The sequence below is a fragment of the Diabrotica virgifera genome, chromosome 2 (genome assembly GCF_917563875.1).
Source record: "Diabrotica virgifera virgifera chromosome 2, PGI_DIABVI_V3a".
In the NCBI taxonomy this organism is placed as follows: domain Eukaryota; kingdom Metazoa; phylum Arthropoda; class Insecta; order Coleoptera; family Chrysomelidae; genus Diabrotica; species Diabrotica virgifera.
In genome coordinates, this window is record NC_065444.1 from 225,826,433 (window position 1) to 225,840,169 (window position 13,737).

At 33.2% G+C, this 13,737-nt stretch overlaps 1 protein-coding gene across 3 annotated transcripts in view; it reads left to right on the forward strand.

Moving 5' to 3' along the window:
* The first annotated feature begins 644 nt into the window (after positions 1-644).
* Positions 645-13,737, forward strand: part of LOC126880451 (rhomboid-related protein 2-like) — a 71,064-nt gene continuing 57,971 nt past the window's right edge. Inside the window, exon 1 of one of the 3 annotated variants that reach the window (XM_050644314.1) lies at positions 645-774. The gene's annotated coding sequence lies outside the window, so the exon portion shown is untranslated. Of the gene's footprint in view, positions 1,067-13,737 lie in introns of all 3 variants that reach the window. The other 2 variants (XM_050644315.1, XM_050644316.1) reach the window with 2 other exon arrangements.

Sequence of the window (13,737 nt, forward strand, 5' to 3'; positions counted from 1 at the left end):
TATCGAGTTTTCAAAAAAAAAATTGCAGAACAGTTTTTGCTTAGAATTAGGTTCTCTAGGAACCTAAGACGGGGTAGGAACCACCCCCAAGACAAAAGCGCACATCGGCATAGGGTAGACTTTGAATTAGGAGATAAGTAGAGGCTATTCCCAAAATTTCATTAAAATCCCTGCAGTAGGATATAATTCTGAGGTAATATCCTATTCTTGCTACCATTGACTGGCGTATAGGAGAAAAGCACTAGATTGGAAGTGTAGGTACAAGAAAAAAACTATAAAATATTAGTGCACGAAAAAAATATAAAAATGCGTAGGAAAAAAATAGAACAATCGGATATTTCTAACAGTAGGCTAATGATAGCCTAATGGTATCCTAATAATAACAGTAATAAAATAAGAAACCACATTGATAATCGAAGTTTAATAGTGTGAGTAGTTGAAAGTTGAGTAGGTGAGTAGTTGAGTAGTATGAGTAGTTGAAATCAAAATATTACCGGCTTTTAATAGAAAAACTTTTATTTACCTTGTACAGTTTGATTTCCCCATATGATTTATTTTTACTTAACTCCAGGATTAACCATGATTAAAATTCAATTGAAGCAAACATAACAACTTTAGTCACTTATTGTTTATTTTATCATTAACAATCAAGATACGCACTACAGATATCGAGAATAGAAAAATATTTTCACGCGAACGGAAAACATAAAATACAGAACTGAAGTTTGTGAGTCGGTAGTGCTAAACAACTGTGTCGTTATTAATAGAAATAAGGTATTTTAGTAAACCTTGGAATTTAACTTTTGTTTGAACATTTATCTTTTTTAAATTTAAACAATAAAAATGTTGTACACACGTTATAACTGTTTAATGACAATGATGTTTATTAAGTTTTAAACGGAATCAATTTAGGTACACTCGACAAACTTTAAATTGAAAGCCATTGTTAAATTGGAAATGAGTATATGTATTTTAGTCATATGTTTATATATTTTGAATTTTTCAAGTGATAAAAGTACTATTGCTTTCTAAAAACACATTTAATTTAGATTTCGCTTTTATTTAGGTAAGTACATATTTTGGGAGTAGTTAGTAGTTTTTAGGGGTATTGGCCACTCATTAGCTACAGGTAGGCTGTACCTATACAAGGTAATTGTTAGTAATTACCTATAGAATTCTACAAAAAAAAAACAATATTCGTGTTTACTATTCAACGTGTACTCAAACACTGGATATTTTACCGTTCACACCATTCTAGTGGCGCTGGAATGAAAAATAGGCCATCATTCCAGCAACTAGACTGGATTGATCATTGGAATTAGTCCAGAGAAATAAGGTTTTTGTCAGGACACTTGAGCAGCCACGTTGCAAATAGGTTTTTTGGGTACTATATACCTAATACATTATACCTAAATACAAAAATGCCCGTGACAGTTCGGACGAGAAATTTAGTTATTAACAAATAAGGGTCAAAAATGGCAGTTTTTTCGTTTAAATCGCTACAGGCAAAAATAGTGCAATTAAATATCTTATTTATAATATTCTTTTTTTAGTAGATGAGTCAAGGTTTAAAATGGCACTTTTTGAATTTGGGTCCGATCATTTGTTGCTTCGGAAATTGCAAAATAAGACTAAAATTTCAAAAATAAAAAGTTTGCTATAACTTTTGGGAAAATGTTCTTAAGACTTTCATATTGCACGAAAAGTAGAGTCAAACAGTCCGCATAATGCACAAAAAATTTAAGACGATTCATCAATTAGTTTAAATTTTATTTAATTTGTTTATCGCAAAAAGCTTTTTTTTTTCACAATGTTATTGTTCAGAAAATAATAATGATGTAGCAATTCTGTGGAAACCACATGAAAAAAGAATAGTTCTATTTTCAAAGTGTTGAGAAAATCATTAAAAAGTCGTTTTTATCACTCCGAAAACAGTTTACTAAAATAGAGTCATGTTTGACTTATAAATAACTTGGATAGCTTTGTTAATATTGACTGTAGAGTAATATAAATCTACTTTGGGATTTCAAAAGTAGATTTTTATTTTTATCTAGTATTTTTACACGAATTTTCAAAAAAAAAAATTGCCTAGGTTAATTAGGGTCAAAGTTAACCACTTTTATTATTTAATTCACAGCTACTTCTATATACATAAAATTCTCCTGTGTTAGTTTACAACACTGTTAGTTACCATACTACTCCGAAACGGCTTGCCCGATTTTTATGAAATTTTACACGTACAGTAGAACGTCAATAATCCGGATTAATTGGGACCGGACCCCATCCGGATTATGAAATTATCCGGATTATCGAAATTACCTCAAAAAAGGCCAGTATACACATTAAAGTACAACAAACGTTTTAAAATTTTATGTTTTATCTTGTACAGTAGTGTCTAGAGTCTAGAGGTGAAATTAATCAAAACATTTTTTTATGTTTAAACACTGTATTGTAATTAATTTATAATAGCAGCAAATGTACAGTAAAAACATCAGACACTATTTGGGCTTTTAAAAAAATGTGTAAAATATTTTTGAACTGCGGTAGAGGTTCGTTATTAGCAGCTAAGTTCTTATTCATTCTCTTGGCCTTATCCCTATGCGGGGTCGGCTTCCCTAATTGCATTTCTACACACAATTCTATCTTGGGTCATATCAATGTTAATCCCCTTTACCAACATGTTCTGCCTTATCGTCTCCAGCCAGGTCTTCTTTGGTATTCCACTTCTACTCCTTTCAGGAATCTGCACTTCAGCTATTCTTCGTATTGAGTGATTAACGTCTCGACGTTGAACATGACCAAACCATCTTAACCTATGCTCTCTCATTTTGGCATCAATTGGTGCCACACCTAGACTTCCTCTAATATACTCATTTCTAATTTTATCATTCTTTGTCACTCCACTCATCCATCTAAGCATTCTCATTTCCGCCACATGCATTCGTTGTTCCTCTTTCTTTTTCACTGCCCAACATTCCGTTCCGTGCATCATAGCCGGTCTTATGGCTGTTTTATAGAATTTTCCCTTCAGCTTCATTGGAATTTTTCTGTCACACAACACGCCACTCGCTTCTTTCCACTTCATCCATCCAGCCCTAATTCTACTGCATGTATCTCCATCTATTTCTCCATTACTCTGTAATACCGATCCTAGGTACTTAAAACTATTGCTTTTCACAATAATTTCACCATCCAAAGATACCATTTTATTTGTAGTAACTCCATCTTTAAATGAACATTCCAAATACTCTGTTTTTGTCCTACTTTGTTTGTTTTTGTCCTGTCTCTGTTTTTTGTCTCTGTTTTTGTCCTACGCAGCTAAGTTCTTAATTTATTTTAAAAGAATCAGATATTTTTGCTAGATACAAATTCGGATTATCGACGTTCTACTGTAATGATAAGTTTGATCTTCCACTATCCCACTTTGCAGAAATTGCCTGGTCATCCACAATCAACTGCCCGGTCGCCCATTTCACACCATTCGACCCGGAATCGATATTATTATGGCGCCGGTTTCTAGCCGGAATGCAGAGCACAGAATTTCTTTGCTCAGTCGTAATTTCATAACGTTCTCTTGGAAGATAATCAGGTTGTTTCCCGTTGCCTGCCTGATTGCAGTACCTGTCATCGCCAGTTGAACTATAATGGAGTTGCTACCTTTGAGTATTTTACACCAAACCTTTATGGTTCATACAGCCCCAGTGGAATAATGACATAGCTGCTGCTCTATGTCAGATGCACGGGTACTTATTTGGTTGAACTTTATCCATACCTGTTATGCATATCTACAGGAATGTTTCCTATCAGTCACCGGAATGCGCTGTGTCGGGGTCGAGAACTTCCCCCGCAGTCAGGCTTCCATGATTGTCCGAAAAGACCCTATTCCCTACTCAGTTCACAGCTCTTCCTCCACGCGACCTAGTTACTATCTTAGCTTGCCTGGTTGATTGATATTGTACCGATTAATATAGTATATTATATTAAATTCCAAATAACACCGTCTCGTTTTTGTATGTACCGGGTGTCCCAATAAGAATGGCCCTCGGCCGTATCTCAGGAACCGTTTATAGTACAGCTTTGAGAAAAAAAATATTTATAACAAAACCTCAGGAAAAGCCTAGAAATTATTTTCATAATTGTAGGTCCACCGCTAGAGGGCGTAATTAAATATCAAAAATTAAAATATCAAAATTTTACAAAATTTCCTTAATGAAAGGGCGCTGAAAATCCCATCATCGTATTCTTCATAAAATTCTGCGCATATTTGATTTCAACAAGTTTAAGTCTACCTTTGCAAATAAGAGGTGGAGGTGAGTGGGAACTTTCTTATGGAAAAATGGCTGTAAGTCCGATTCTACTAAATCGAATTTTGCTTACTTGGTCTTGTTGAAAACAGCTCTCTTTCGTAAATATAAGTGTCTTCTTTTCGAAATAGTCTAATAAGTAATATGCAAGCTAGGAGGTGTTATTTAATTATTTTCAGAAATCTAGTTTTCTTTGGAAAATATTAAATACAAGTATGCACTTTTAATCCTGTATTACAAAATTAGACTAAATTAGCAACAGAATACCGAAAACCGCATGTCGATACCTTTTTTATATCTCTAGATATCTTAATAAATGTGTAAATATTAAACAACTGTTACTGTCACCGGTAAACGAGGTTAAGGAAAAGTAGTGTGCTATGGAAAAAACAAATAAATATTTTCCAGATGTAAACGTATATAATTAATTAAAACAACAATAAGACAAACAACAGTATAAAACATAACAAAGAAATAAAAGCAACTACTTACTTAGTACTTAGTGACTGCCTAAATTTTCAAATTGTTGCCCATAATTTTCGATGCAAGCATTTACTTTTTAAAGAGTATATTGAATAGAAACAGATTTAACTGCTTTAGACTTTTATTTATGGGGACGGATTAAAGACCTTGTTTTTGCAGCTAGGCCCACTCCTCGAGAAAACATGATCTAGAAAATACGAAACGCCATTCAAAGCATTGCGAAAGCAGAAATTGAGACTGCTGTTCAATCTACTCTTGAAAGACATCGAAAATGATGGGCAACAATTTGAACATTTAGGTCGTCACTAAGTAAGTAGTTGCTTTTATTTTGTTGTTTTATTTTATAGTGTTGTTTGTCTTATTGTTGTTTTAATTAATTATATACGTTTACATCTGGAAAATGTTTCTTTGTTTTTTCCATAGCACACTACTTTCCCTTAACTTCGTTTACCGGTGACATTAACAGTTGTTTAAAATTTATACGTTCCTTAAGCTATCTCGAGATAGAAAAAAGATATCGACATGCGGTTTTTGGTACTTTGTTGCTAAATACAGGATTAAAAATGCATACTTGTATTTAATATTCTCCAAAGAAAACTAGATTTCTGAAAATAATTAAATAACGCCTACTAGCTGGCATATTACTTATTAGGTTATTTCAAAAATAAGACTCTTACATTGATCAACAAGACCAAGTATACAAAATTCGATTTAGCAGAACCGGACTTACAGCCATTTTTTCATAAGAAGGTTTCCACTCACCCCCACCTCTTATTTGCAAAGGTAGACTTAAACTTGTGAAATCAAATATTCGCAGAATATTATGAAGAATACGATGATTGGAATTCCCGTGCCCTTTCATGAGGTACATTTTGTAAAATTTTGATTTTTTAATTTTTGATATTCAACTACGCCCTCTAGCGGTGGACCTAGAATTATAAAAATAAATTCCAGGCTTTTCTCGAGGCAACTTTTGTTTTACATATTTTTTTCTCAAAGCTGTACTATAAACGGTTCCTGAGATATTGCCGAGAGCCATTCTTATTGGGACACCCGGTACATGTACAATTACATGTCGTTTGTAATTTTGGAATTCATTAAAAATAATTAAGTATAATAAAGTAATTAGTATTTAGGTATTTTCACTTAAAGTGTTATTTAATGACATTAAATTCAAAAATTTTGTACAAATCCTACAGAGTTGTCTCAGAAGTGGGTTCTTATGGAACATTAGTGTAATATTTTAGTATACCTAATAGTTAAAGTTAAACATTCCGATACTTTTGGAACGTTACTGCTGAGGTAAAGTAATGCTTTCTTTATATTTTGTTATAAAAAGCAAAGTTTTAGTTTAAGAGGGGGGGGGGGGGGCACATTTTTCTGAATTTTTTTTGGAAGTATGGTAGAATTATTTTATTTTTGAATTAACATTTACTGAACATATTCAGTACAATTCAATGCATATTCAAAAATAATTTCAAGTCAAAATATTGAAAAATAAGCTAATGGTGGAAAATTTTTACAGACACTTAAAAAAACATGGATTTTGCGGTGGGTGGACATCAGAACTCGTCATTGTATCATTGTCATCATTGAAACAAAAAATTCTAAAAGATTTTATTAGCTTATCAGTTTCTCGAGGTAACGCTGTCGAATTTTTTTTAGTTTGAACGATTTTTGGGTTTTTGGTATCACTCAGAAGTCAAAATATTGATTTTTTTTGTAAATACCGGGTGAAAATCAACATATTTATTATTGTTAAACAGAAAATAAAACAAAAAATATCACAACAGCATTACCTTACGAAATGCCCAAAGAAAATATGTACAGTCCAGGAACCAAAGCTTTTCACCTCACAATTTTTACAGAATGGATAAATTTGCTTGAAAATTTAGGAATAAGTAGTGGATAGTCCATGGATCAAAATCTATATGATGCCGAAAGGCGCTTTTACCATGGGGGTGGTTGCCACCCCATCTCGGGGGTGGAAATTTTTTATTATATTTTGACCGCAAAAGATAATAAAAACATTCACTCTAAGCAAAACATGTTCTATACATTTTTCTGATAAAATTAATAGTTTTTGATTTATTCGCTATCGAAAGTGTTAGTTTTATATCTAAAAATCAATGTTTTCCGTTTTGTCATTTTATCAAACCAAGTTCTTGGGAATTAAATTACCTACAATTTCATATTTAAACATTTTTTCGTATCTCTGATGCTAATCTTTCTATTCTGAAGAAAATGGCATTTTTTACCAAATTGCAAACATTCGTTATTGGCTTTAAACTTCAGTTTTTTAAAAACTAATCATTCTAAGCCAGTCAAACTTCTAGAATATATTAATAATATATAAATAAAGAAGAATAAATAAGGCCAATGACTAAAAACACCGCTAACTAGCGGTGACTATCGCAGCCGATATGTGAAACAATTGTGAATTTAATGATAGAAGTATATAATTTGGACTACATATGCTGCACATATTATAAAGGTTCAAATTTAGATATGAGGCCATCTCATATTTTGCCTTATACAAAAATGGCGGGGATTCAAAATGGCGACTATACGTGACTAATAGCACGATAACTTTTGAAGGGGACTTCAGATTTCAACCAAATTTGCTATATAGGTTCTTTTTTTGATGTATAAGATCGAGGTCTTGAACCGGAAGAATCGGTTTACCAGAAGTTGTGTTTTTCTTGGTTTTTATGTAAAAATATGCTGTTTTTTTTCAATTCTTTCACCCTGTATGTATTAATTTTTCAAAAAGATTATACCACCATTGAAAAGAGCGTAAAAATATTTTTTAGGAAATATTTTTAACTTTTTATTTATGTTAATTACCATTTAATAAATTCAAACCGTATCTTCACATGTACCTATATGCGGCAGAATCGTGCAAATATTATAAGAATTATTGTGCATTTAATGGTAGAAGCATATAATTTGGACCACATATACTACACATATAAAGGTTCAAATTTAGATACGAGGCCATCTCAGTTTCTGCTCCTCTTACAAAAATGGCGGGCATTCAAAATGGCGACTATACATATGTGACTAATAGCACGATAACTTTTGAACGAGATGTCAGATTTCAACCAAATTTGGTATATAGGTTCTTTTTCGATGAATAATATCGAGGTCTTGAACTGAAAGAATCGGTTTACCAGAATTTGTGTTTTTACTGTTTTTTTATGTAATAATATGTTGTTTCTTTTTCAATTCTAACAGCCTGTATATATAAATTTTTCAAAAAGGTAATAACGCCATCGAAAACAGTGTAAATATATGTTTAGGAAATATTTTGAACTTTTCAGTTGTGTTAATTACCATTTAATAAATGCATCACGTATGTTCACATGTACCTATGGGCGGCAGATTCATTTTGAATGCCCGCCATTTTTGTAAAAGACTAAATCTGAGATGGCCTCATATTTAAATTTGAATCTTTGTATAAGTAGTATGTGTGGTCCAAATTATATGCTTCTACCATTAAATGCATAATAATTCTTATATTATTATTTGCACGAATCTGCCGCACATAGGTACCTACATATGAAGATACGTTATGCATGTATTAAATGGTAATTAATATAACTAAAGAGTTCAAAATATTTCCTAAAAAATATTTTTATGCTCTTTTCAACGGCGGTATCACCTTTTTGAAAAATTATTATATACAGGGTGAAAGAATTGAAAAAGAAACAATATATTTTTACATAAAAAAACAGTAAAAACACAAATTCTGGTAAACCGATTCTTCCAGTTTAAGACCTCGATATTATTCATCGAAAAAGGAACCTATATACCAAATTTGGTTGAAATCTGACATCTCGTTCAAAAGTTATCGTGTTGTTATTAGTCACAATATGTATAGTAGCCATTTTGAATGCCCGCCATTTTTGTAAAAGGAACAAAAACTGAGATGGTTCGTATCTAAATTTGAACCTCTATATGTGTAGTATATGTGGTCCAAATTATATACTCCTACCATTAAATGCACAATAATTCTTACAATATTTGCAGGAATATGCCGCATATAGGTACATGTGAAGATATGTTTTGCACTTAATAAATGGTAATTAACACAACTAAAAAGTTAAAAATATTTCCTAAAAAATATTTTTACGCTCTTTTTAATGGCCGTATTAACTATTTGAAAAAGTAATACATACAGGGTGAAATAATTTAAAAAAAAACAACGTATTTTTACATAAAAACCAGGAAAAACACAACTTCTGGTACTTCTGGTACCGATTCTTCCAGTTCAAGACCCCGATCTTATACATAAAAAAAGAACCTATGTACCAAATTTGGTTGAAATCCGAGGTCTCGTTCAAAAGTTATCGTGCTATTAGTCACATATGTATAGTCGCCATTTTGAATCCCCGCCATTTTTGTAAAAGGCAAAATCCGAGATGGCCTCCTATCTAATTTTGAACCTTTATATGTGTAGTATATTTGGTCCAAATTATATGCTTCTATCATTAAATGCACAATTCTTATAAAATTTGCACGAATCTGCCGCACTACATTATTATGCTTCCAATTGGATTTCTCCTTTTTTTTTTCAAAAAAATATATTGATTTTTTAACCGTAACTTTTTTATTTTTTATCTAAGAAAGTTCGTTAAAAAAGAATTTTGTAGGTTTTCACAAGATCTATAAGGCTATTAATATTAAATCTTTTTAAAATTCTCAGTCACAAAAAGAGGTGGCATTGAAAGGGTTGGTAAAGGTGGTTTTTGCATGATATTACAAGTTTTAATGGTCAATAGCACACTCAATTTTTGCCATAAAAAAATTTTTGCAAACCAAGTTCTTGGCAATTAAATAAGCTATAATTTCATCTTGAAATATTTTTTCGTATCTCTGATGCTACTCTTTCTATTCTGAAGAAAAGGACATTTTTTTACCAAACTACAAAAATTCGTTATTCGCTTTTAACTCAATTTTTTTAAAAACTAATCATTCTAAGCCGATCGAACTTCTAGAACCTATTAATAATACATAAATCAATAAAACCAAATCAGTTCAATGACAAATTTTAATTAGGGTGGTGATTAGGGGGTTGTTAACGATCACTTTTTTGCTGAAAAAAATAGGGACTGATATTCTTTTCATTATAAGTCACTTAATTTTTTTAGCTATAGATTTTTTTTAATTCTGGAGATACATATTTTTAAATACTTTAAAATAGTTTCAACAAGTTATCCTCGAAAAATGTATAGTTTTCCCGTCCTTTGACTTTGAAATTACAATATTTAGCATTTGACGAAGAAGAGCCAACATATAATAAAGTATAGCTCGATTACTATTGGTCTTAAAGAAAATATAAAAAAACGGTTTTGTTTATTTTTTCAAAAGGTACATTTTTGTTAAGTAAAGTTGTTTTGATAAAACGAAAGCTTTTTGAGTTATTAGCAGAAAACTGATTAAAAACATTGATTTTTTCGATATGAAACTAACACTTTCGATAGCGAATAAATCGAAAACTATTAATTTTATCACAAAAATGTATAGAACGTTTTTTGCTTATAATGAATATTTTTACTAACTCTTGAGGTCAAAATATAATAAAAATTTCCACCCCCCGAGATGGGGTGGCAACCACCCCCATGTTAAAAGCTCCTTTTGGCATGATATAGATTTTGATCCTTGGACTATCCACTACTTATTCTCAAATTTTCAAGCAAATGGATCTATTCTGTAAAAATTGCGAGGTTTTGTCCTATTTTAAGCTTCATTACTTGGACTATTCAGGTGGAACGGTCAAGTAGTTTTTGAGTTACAATGTCCACCGCCTTTGAAAAAAGCTGTTTTGAGAAAAACGCTTTTAAAGTTTTGACAATTTTTAGTTTCAATTTATTTTTTGTCCGTCAAATCTTAAAGTAATGTATACCTACCGGGAATATGCTTTTGAAGCTCGGAGTAATTTACAAAAGAGAAGGGGAACAGCCGTTGAGCGTTTCTCACTACGCTCAAGTACGCTGGTGCGAAGCTGCTGCAAAGTGAGTTGAAGGTAGAGCAGAGCCGCTGAGAGGGATGAGCGGGCCCCCGGCAAAAAGTGAAGAGCGAAAAGTTATTTCATTTTTATTTATTTATTTATTGATTTCAAATATAAATTTTATTAAATTTTGATTATATTTACATATAATAGTGAAAATATTTATAATACAGGTGCTTTTCGAGTTTTCTGATTTTGGCAGTCTATAATTTTTGAAAAATCGCATGATTTTACCAAATTATTTTCAATGCACAAAGTTGCTAGGCCAGTTAACCGGTCCCGTTTCATCTGATTTTTTCTATTTCTATCATTATCATCTCATAGCATTTTTCATTCGAGAAAGACAACTTCTGTCCGTCTCTGGGATCGTCACCTGTAATATGCAAAATATTCGTATTCTACGTTAGGAAATAATGATTTCAATTTGAGATTTTTAATTTTATTAAGTAAATCTATTGGAGAAAGTTGAGATTCATCAATATTATTCTTGTATATGTATAGCTCTCAAATGAAAAATTTCTCTATATACATAATTTCAATTGGGGGGTTTTTGTAGCTCCGGAAGTAAGAAGCTTGGAGATTTGTGCTCTTCGGGTTAAGCTTTTTGAATTTTTTGATGATTTTTGGTGCGGATTTCGATTCGGTCAGGAGCGTGCTTTCGGATTTTTTAAGGGGTACGAGTTTTACTTAGGGGAGGGGGGTGCGATTGTCGTAGGCGAAAAAATTTGAGCGCATTTTAAAGCCAATTGCTAGGAATAAGTGTCACTTTTGACCGGGGTGCGCTAGCTCGAACAGGGGCGTCACAAAAAAATCGCAAACTTGCGGGATGCAGGAAAAAAATGAAAAAAATTGAAAAAAAAATTCAGGTGGACGTAAATCGGGTGCTTTTGACCGGGGAGGTTTGTGCTTTTGAATTTAAGCTTTCTAAATTTTTTGCAATTTTCTCGTGCAAAGCTTATCCCTCCCAGGTGCGTACTTTCTTTTTTTTTAAGGGGAGCGAGTTTTTCATAGGGTTGGGGGGTGGGTTGGTCGAATGCGATAAAATTTTCGCGGTTTTTTACGCTAAGCTTTTGGAATAAGTGTGATTTGCGACTGGAGCCGCTAGATCGAACAGGGGCGGCACAAAAAATTCGCAAAGGGGAAATTTTGATGAAATGGCCAAAAATGACGGTGTCGTCCCTCGTGTGCTCAGAGATTTCAAATTTTTGTAGAATTTCCACCATAGCCCAAATATTTCACAGTTTCCATACTGCGATCAACTTCGATTTTTTTTCCAACCCCTACGGTAAGGGTGGGGGTGGCTACCAAAAGGGGGTCAACTTTTTGACTTCACGCCCCAGTAGCGCCCTTACGGCGAAACACATCGAATCACGCGAGGCATCAAAATTTGCGTATCGACGAGACGAAAAATATATGTTTTTTGAAATATTCAATTTTTGATGGGAAACGTCAAAAATAATTCAAAATAAAAAAAATAAAAAAAAAACAGAAAAAATGAAATAGTTTCGCTCCTATAGCTTCGATTTTGGCCAAACTTTTATCGTTGTTAATGGTTTGATGTGGCGGATTTGAAAAACTTACTTTGAATCAGTGGCGTATCCATGGGGTGGAAAAAGGGGGGAAAATTACGATATTTCGAACAAAACCAGAAAATGAGGTAGGTGCTTTTAGGCATAAGCTTTTTGAATTTTTTGCGAATTTTTCGTGTCAATTTTAACTCTGTCAGTGGCGTGGTTACATATTTTTTTAGGGGTGCGAGTTTTGCATAGGCGTGATATTTAAAAACCAAACACAAAATGATGTATGTGCTTTTGGTCAAGCTTTTTGAATTTTTTGCGAATTTTTCGTGCCGGTTTTAGCCCTGTCAGTGGCGTCGTTTCGGATTTTTTAAGGGGTGAGAGTTTTGTATAGGTGTGTAAGTAGCAGTATAAAGATTGGGCTTCCGGACTTAAGCTTTTAAACATTTTTGGAGAATTTTTGTACCGATTTCAACCCTGCCATGGGCGTACTTTCGTATTTTTTAAGGGTGCGAGTTTTTAATAGGGGTGGGGATGGCAATATGAAGTTTGTGCTTTTATACTTAAGCTTCTGGAATTTCTTGCGATTTTTTTGTGTCGATTTTAATCTTATCAGTCGCGTGGTTTCGGATTTTTTTAAGGGGTGCGAGTTTTGCATAGGGTTTACATTTAACAAACAAACACATTATGAGCATTGTGCTTTTATACTTAAGCTTTTTGAATTCTTAGCGATTTTCTCGTGCCGATTTCAATCCTGTCAGGGGAGTACTTTCTATCTTCTCTATATACATAATTCAAATTGCGGCGTTTTTGTAGCTCCGGAAGTACGAAGTGGGGTGATTTGTGCTTTTTAGGTTGAGATTTTTGAATTTTTCGATGATTTTTGGTGGGGATTTGGATTCGGTCAAGGGCGTGCTAAGCGGTACGATTTTTGCTTAGGGGTGGGGGGTGAGATTGTCTAAGGCGAAAAAATTTCATTGGGTTTTAAAGCCAAGGGTTAGAAATAAGTGTTACTTTTAACCCGGGGACGCTAACTGGAACAGGTGCGTCACAAAATATTCTCGAACTTGCGGGTTGAAGGAAAAAGGGGCAAAAAATTGCCAAAAAATTTCAGATGGACATAAATCGGGTGCTTTTGACCGGGGAGGTTTGTGCTTTTGGACTTAAGCTTTTTAAATTTTTTCCGATTTTTTTTGTGGAAAGTCGAGCGAGTTTTCCATAGGGATGGGGGGGTGGGTTGGTGGAATCCGAAAAAGGTTGGACGCGTTCGGAAGCTAAGGGTTAGGAATAAGTGCAACTTTTGACCCGGGTGCTCTACATCGAACAGGGGCGTCACAAAAAAATCGCCAACTAAGGGATTGAAGAAAAAAATTGAAAAACATATTCAGATGGACGTAAATCGGATGCATTTGACCGGGGA